The following is a 7,183-nucleotide window of genomic DNA, read 5'->3' as shown; positions in this document are numbered from 1 at the left end:
AGACGCGTCCCAATTGCCATGCCAAGACTTGTGGAGAATCGCGAAGTGTCCCTCGCACCTAGGCAGGAGTCCTGACATCGCTGAACAAACACGTGTCGGGAAGGGCCCTCCCCGTCGTAACTCGAGAATATACCCCAGGTTCCGGCCGCAACTCGAGAAAAACCATGAGACTTCCCCTTCGGTGCGATATGAGGCCCGATTCCCCTGCACTGCGTGCAGAGCAATTCTGTGTTCCACATCAAACGTGAAAGGAGCCTTGAGTTCCTTGATGGCACTCCAGAGAAAACCCAAGATCACTCTCTCCAGTCTAGAGGGATCCTGAGGTCACTGGAGCAACAAGAAAATGCTCCGTGGACCCCAAATCAACTCGAGATGAGAGCTTAGTCCCTGGCTTCGACTCAAGAGGAATACCAACTTTCCACAAGCACCTCAAGAGGAGGCTTCTCTCAGCTACAGGTATGTGAGTGGGACCCTGAGTTTGTGGCCTCAAGTGGAATGGACACAGAGATTCTCTGACTCGAAGTAAGGCCGGATATCCCTGCAGTGAATTGAATGCAGGCTTGTCTTGCATCTCCCAAGACGAAGGGTTGTCTGAATCCCCTGTGGAGACCACAGAGAAAGACCGAGTTCTCCGCCTCATCGTGACCGGAGTCCTCACATCCTTTGAAAACTCGAGAGGTCCGCGGAGATCAATGCTTCCAAAGGAGACGATGCCTGACTCCTTTTGAAAGTGGATAGGAGTCCCAGGATCCCTGTGGCACGTGGAAAGGGACCCTGGGTCTCCCGCCTCACGTGGAGACGCGTCCCAATTGCCATGCCAAGACTCGAGGAGAATCCCGAGATGTCCCTCGCACCTAGGCAGGAGTCCTGATGTCGCTGAACAAACACGTGTCTGGAAGGGCCCTCCCCGTCGTAACTCGAGAATATACCCCTGGTTCCGGCCGCAACTAGAGAAAAACCATGAGACTTCCACCTCTCCACGAGATGAGGCCCGATTCCCCTGCACTGCGTGCTGAGCAATTTCGTGTTCCACATCAAACGTGAAAGGAGCCTGATTTCCTTCATGGCGCTCCAGAGAAAACCCAAGATCCCTGTCTCAAGTCTAGAGGGATCCTGAGGTCAGTGGAGCAACACGAAAGGGCTCTGTGGAAACCAAATCAACTCGAGATGAGAGCTTAGTCCCTGGCTTCTACTCAAGAGGAATACCAACTTTCCACAAGCTCCTCAAGGGGAGGCTTCTCTCAGCTGCAGGTATGTGAGAGGGACCCTGAGTTTGTGGCCTCAAGTGGAATGGACACCGAGATGCTCTGACTCGGAGTAAGGCCGCATACCGCTGCAGTGAATTGAATGCAGGCTCGTCTTGCATCTCCCAAGACGAAAGGATGTCTGAATCCCCTGTGGAGACCACAGGGAAAGACCTAGTTCTCCGCCTCATCGCGACCGGAGGCCTCACATCCTTTGAAAACTCGAGAGGTCCGCGGAGATCAATGCTTCCAAAGGAGACGATGCCTGACTCCTCTTGAAAATGGATACGAGTCCCAGGATCCCTGTGGCACGTGGAAAGGGACCCTGGGTCTCCCGCCTCACGTGGAGATGCGTCCCAATTGCCATGCCAAGACTCGAGGAGAATCCCGATTTGTCCCTCGCACCTAGGCCCGAGTCCTGGCGTCGCTGAACAAACACATGTCTGGAAGGGCTCTCCCCGTCGTAACTCGAGAATATACTCCAGGGTCCGTTCGCAACTCGAGAAAAACCATGAGACTTCCCCCTAGCCCCGAGATGAGGCCCGATTCCGTGCACTGCGTGCAGAGCAATTCCGTGTTCCACATCAAATGTGAACGGAGCCTTGATTTCCTTGATGGCACTCCAGAGAAAACCCAAGATCACTGTCTCAAGTCTAGAGGGATCCTGAGGTCACTGGAGCAACACGAAAGGGCTCCGTGGACCCCAAATCAACTCGAGATGAGACCTTAGTCCCTGGATTCGACTCAAGAGGAATACCAACTTTCCACAATCACCTCAAGAGGAGGCTTCTCTCAGCTACAGGTATGTGAGAGGGACCCTGAGTTTGTGGCCTCAAGTGGAATGGACACCGAGATGCTCTGACTCGAAGTAAGGCCGGATATCCCTGCAGTGAATTGAATGCAGGCTCGTCTTGCATCTCCCAAGACGAAGGGCTGTCTGAATCCCCTGTGGAGACCACAGAGAAAGAACTAGTCCTCCGCCTCATCGCGACCGGAGGCATCACATCCTTTGAAAACTCGAGAGGTCCGCGGAGATCAATGCTTCCAAAGGAGACGATGACTGACTCCTCTTGTAAATGGATAGGAGTCCCAGGATCCCTGTGGCTCGTGGATAGGGACCCTGGGTCTCCCGCCTCACATGGAGAGGCGTCCCAATTGCCATGCCAAGACTCGAGGAGAACCCCGAGTTGTCCATCGCACCTAGGCAGGAGTCCTCACTTCGCTGAAGAAATACGTGTCTGGAAGGGCCCTCCCCGTCGTAACTCGAGAATATACCCCAGGTTCCGGCCGCAACTCGAGAAAAACCATTAGAGTTCCCCCTCGCCGCGAGATGAGGCCCGATTCCCCTGCACTGCGTGCAGAGCAATTCCGTGTTCCACATCAAACGTGAAAGGAGCCTTGATTTCCTTGATGGCACTCCAGAGAAAACCCAAGATCACTGTCTCAAGTCCAGAGGGATCCTGAGGTCACTGGAGCAACACGAAAGGTCTCCGTGGACCCCAAATCAACTCGAGATGAGAGCTTAGTCCCTGTCTTCGACTCAAGAGGAATAACAACTTTCCATAAGCACCTCAAGAGGAGGCTTCTCTCAGATACAGGTATGTGAGAGGGACCCTGAGTTTGTGGCCTCAAGTGGAATGGACAACGATATGCGCTGACTCGAAGTAAGGCCAGATATCCCTGCAGTGAATTGAATGCAGGCTCATCTTGCATCTCCCAAGACAAAGGGATGTCTGAATCCCCTGTGGAGACCACAGAGAAAGACCTAGTTCTCGCCACATTGCGACCGGAATACTCACATCCTTTGAAAACTCGAGAGGTCCGCGGAGATCAATGCTTCCAAAGGAGACGACGCCTGACTCCTCTTGAAAATGAATAGGAGTCCCAGGATCCCTGTGGCACGTGGAAAGGGACCCTGAGTCTCCCGCCTCACGTGGAGACGCGTGCCCATTGCCATGACAAGACTCGAGGAGAATCCCGAGTTGTCCTCGCACCTAGGCAGGAGTCCTGACGTCGCTGAACAAACACGTGTCTGGAAGGGCCCTCCCCGTCGTAACTCGAGAATATACCCCAGGTTCCGGCCGCAACTCGAGAAAAACAATGAGCCTACCCCCTCGCCGGGAGATGAGCCCCGATTCCCCTGCACTGCATGCAGAGCAATTCCGTGTTCCAAATCAAACGTGAAAGGAGCCTTGATTTCCTTGATGGCACTCCAGAGAAAACCCAAGATCACTGTCTCAAGTCTAGAGGGATCCTGAGGTCACTGGAGCAACACGAAAGGGCTCCGTGGACCCCAAATCAAGTCGAGATGAGAGCTTATTCCCTGTCTTAGACTCAAGAGGAATACCAACTTTCCACAAGCACCTCAAGAGGAGTTTTCTCTCAGTTACAGGTATGTGAGAGGGACCCTGAGTTTGTGATCTCAAGTGGAATGGACACCGAGATGCTCTGACTCGAAGTAAGGCCGGATATCCCTGCAGTGAATTGAATGCAGGCTCGTCTTCCATCTCCCAAGATGAAGGGATGTCTGAATCCACTGTGGAGAACACCGAGAAAGACCCAGTCCTCCGCCTCATCGCGACCGTAGGCCTCACATCCTTTGAAAACTTGAGAGGTTCGCGGAGATCAATGCTTCCAAAGGAGTCGATGCCTGACTCCTCTTGAAAATGGATAGGAGTCCCAGGATCCCTGTGGCACGTGGAAAGGGACCCTGGGTTTCCCGCCTCACGTGGAGACGAGTCCCAATTGCCCTGCCAAGACTCGAGGAGAATCCCGAGGTGTCCCTCGCACCTAGGCAGGAGTCCTGACGTCGCTGAACAAACACGTGTCTGGAAGGAACCTCCCCGTCGTAACTCGAGAATATACCCCAGGTTCCGGCCGCAACTCGAGAAAAACCATGAGACTTCCCCCTCGCCGCGAGATGAGGCCCGATTCCCCTGCACTGCGTGCAGAGCAATTCCGTGTTCCACATCAAACGTGAAAGGAGCCTTGATTTCCTTGATGGCACTCCAGAGAAAACCCAAGATCACTGTCTCAAGTCTAAAGGGATCCTGAGGTCACTGGAGCAACACGAAAGGGCTCCATGGACCCCAAATCAACTCGAGATGAGAGCTTAGTCCCTGGCTTCGACTCAAGAGGAATACCAACTTTCCACAAACACCTCAAGAGGAGGCTTCTCTCAGCTACAGGTATGTGAGAGGGACCCTGAGTTTGTGGCCTCAAGTGGAATGGACACCGAGATGCTCTGACTTGAAGTAAGGCCGGATATCTCTGCATTGAATTGAAAGCAGGCTAGTCTTTCATCTCCCAAGACGAAGGGATGTCTGAATCCCCTGTGGAGACCACAGAGAAAGAAATAGTTCTCCACCTCATCGCTACCAAAGGCCTCACATCCTTTGAAAATTCGAGAGGTCCGCGGAGATCAATGCTTCGAAAGGAAACGATGCCTGACTCCTCTTGAAAATAGATAGGAGTGCCAGGATCCCTGTGGCACGTGGAAAGGGAGCCTAGGTCTCCCGCCTCACGTGGAGACGCGTCCCAATTGCCATGCCAAGCCTCGGGGAAATACCGAGGTGTCCATCGAACGTAGGCATTGGTTCTGACGTCGCTGTACAAACACGTGTCTGGAAGGGCACCCCCCGTCGTAACTCGAGAATATACCCCAGGTTCCGGCCGCAACTCGAGAAAAACCATAAGACTTCCCCCTCGCCGTGAGATGAGGACCGATTCCCCTGCACTGCGTGCAGAGCAATTCCGTGTTCCACATCAAACGTGAAAGGAGCCTTGATTTCCTTGATGGCACTCCAGAGAAAACCCAAGATCACTGTCTCAAGTATAGAGGGATCCTGAGGTCAATGGAGCAACACGAAAGGGCTCCATGGACCCCAAATCAACTCGAGATGAGAGCATAGTCCCTCGCTTCAACTCAAGGGGAATACCAACTTTCAACAAGCACGTCAAGAGGAGGCTTCTCTCAGCTACAGGTATGTGAGAGGGACCATGAGTTTCTGGCCTCAAGTGGAATGGAAACCGAGATGCTCTGACTCGAAGTAAGGACAGATATCCCTGCAGTGAATTGGATGCAGGCTCGTCTTCCATCTCCCAAGACGAAGGGATGTCTGAATCCCCTGTGGAGACCACAGAGAAAGATCAAGTTCTCGCCACATTGCGCCCGGAGTACTCACATCGTTTGAAAACTCGAGAGGTCCACGGAGATCAATGCTTCCAAAGGAGACGATGCCTGACTCCTCTTGAAAATGGATAGGAGTCCCAGGATCCCTGTGGCACGTGGAAAGGGATCCTGGGTCTCCCGCCTCACGTGGAGACGCGTCCCAATTGCCATGCCAAGATTCGAGGAGAATCCTGAGGTGTCCCTCACACCTAGGCAGGAGTTCTGACGTCGCTGAACAAACACGTGTCTGGAAGGGCCCTCCCCGTCGTAACTCGAGAATATACCCCAGGTTCTGGCTGCAACTCGAGAAAAACCATGAGACTTCCCCCTCGCCGCAAGATGAGGCCCGATTCCCCTGCACTGCGTGCAGAGCAACTCCGTGTTCCACATCAAACGTGAAAGGAGCCTTGATTTCTTTGATGGCACTCCAGAGAAAACCCAAGATCACTGTCTCAAGTCTAGAGGGATCCTGAGGTCACTGTAGCAACACGAAAGGGCTCCGTGGACCCCAAATCAACTCGAGATGAGACCTTAGTCTCTGGATTCGACTCAAGAGGAATACCAACTTTCCACAATCACCTCAAGAGGATGCTTCTCTCAGCTACAGGTATGTGAGAGGGACCCTGAGTTTGTGGCCTCAAGTGGAATGGACACCGAGATGCTCTGACTTGAAGTAAGGCCGGATATCCCTGCAGTGAATTGAATGCAGGCTCGTCTTGCATCTCCCAAGACGAAGGGATGTCTGAATCCCCTGTGGAGACCACAGAGAAAGAACTAGTCCTCCGCCTCATCGCGACCGGAGGCATCACATCCTTTGAAAACTCGAGAGGTCCGCGGAGATCAATGCTTCCAAAGGAGACGATGACTGACTCCTCTTGTAAATGGATAGGAGTCCCAGGATCCCTGTGGCTCGTGGAAAGGGACCCTGGGTCTCCCGCCTCACATGGAGAGGCGTCCCAATTGCCAGGCCAAGACTCGAGGAGAACCCCGAGGTGTCCATCGCACCTAGGCAGGAGTCCTCACTTCGCTGAAGAAACACGTGTCTGGAAGGAACCTCCCCGTCGTAACTCGAGAATATACACCAGGTTCCGGCCGCAACTCTAGAAAAACCATGAGAGTTCCCCCTCGCCGCGAGATGAGGCCTGATTCCCCTGCACTGCGTGCAGAGCAATTCCGTGTTCCACATCAAACGAGAAAGGAGCCTTGATTTCCTTGATGGCACTCCAGAGAAAACCCAAGATCACTGTCTCAAGTCTAGAGGAATCCTGAGGTCACTGGAGCAACACAAAAGGGCTCCGTGGACCCCAAATCAAGTCGAGATGAGAGCTTATTCCCTGGCTTAGACTCAAGAGGAATCCCAACTTTCCACAAGCACCTCAAGAGGAGATTTCTCTCAGTTACAGGTATGTGAGAGGGACCCTGAGTTTGTGACCTCAAGTGGAATGGACACCGAGATGCTCTGACTCGAAGTAAGGCCGGATATCCCTGCAGTGAATTGAATGCAGGCTCGTCTTGCAACTCCCAAGACGAAGGGATGTCTGAATCCACTGTGGAGAACACCTAGAAACACCCAGTCCTCCGCCTCATCGCGACCGTAGGCCTCACATCCTTTGAAAACTTGAGAGGTCCGTGGAGATCAATGCTTCCAAAGGAGTCGATGCCTGACTCCTCTTGAAAATGGATAGGAGTCCCAGGATCCCTGTGGCACGTGGAAAGGGACCCTGGGTCTCCCGCCTCACGTGGAGACGCGTCCCAATTGCCATGCCAA

Source organism: Dama dama, unplaced genomic scaffold (genome assembly GCF_033118175.1).
Source record: "Dama dama isolate Ldn47 unplaced genomic scaffold, ASM3311817v1 ptg000096l, whole genome shotgun sequence".
In the NCBI taxonomy this organism is placed as follows: domain Eukaryota; kingdom Metazoa; phylum Chordata; class Mammalia; order Artiodactyla; family Cervidae; genus Dama; species Dama dama.
The sequence above is the reverse complement of the archived record's forward strand: the minus strand, read 5'-3'. Positions refer to the sequence as shown.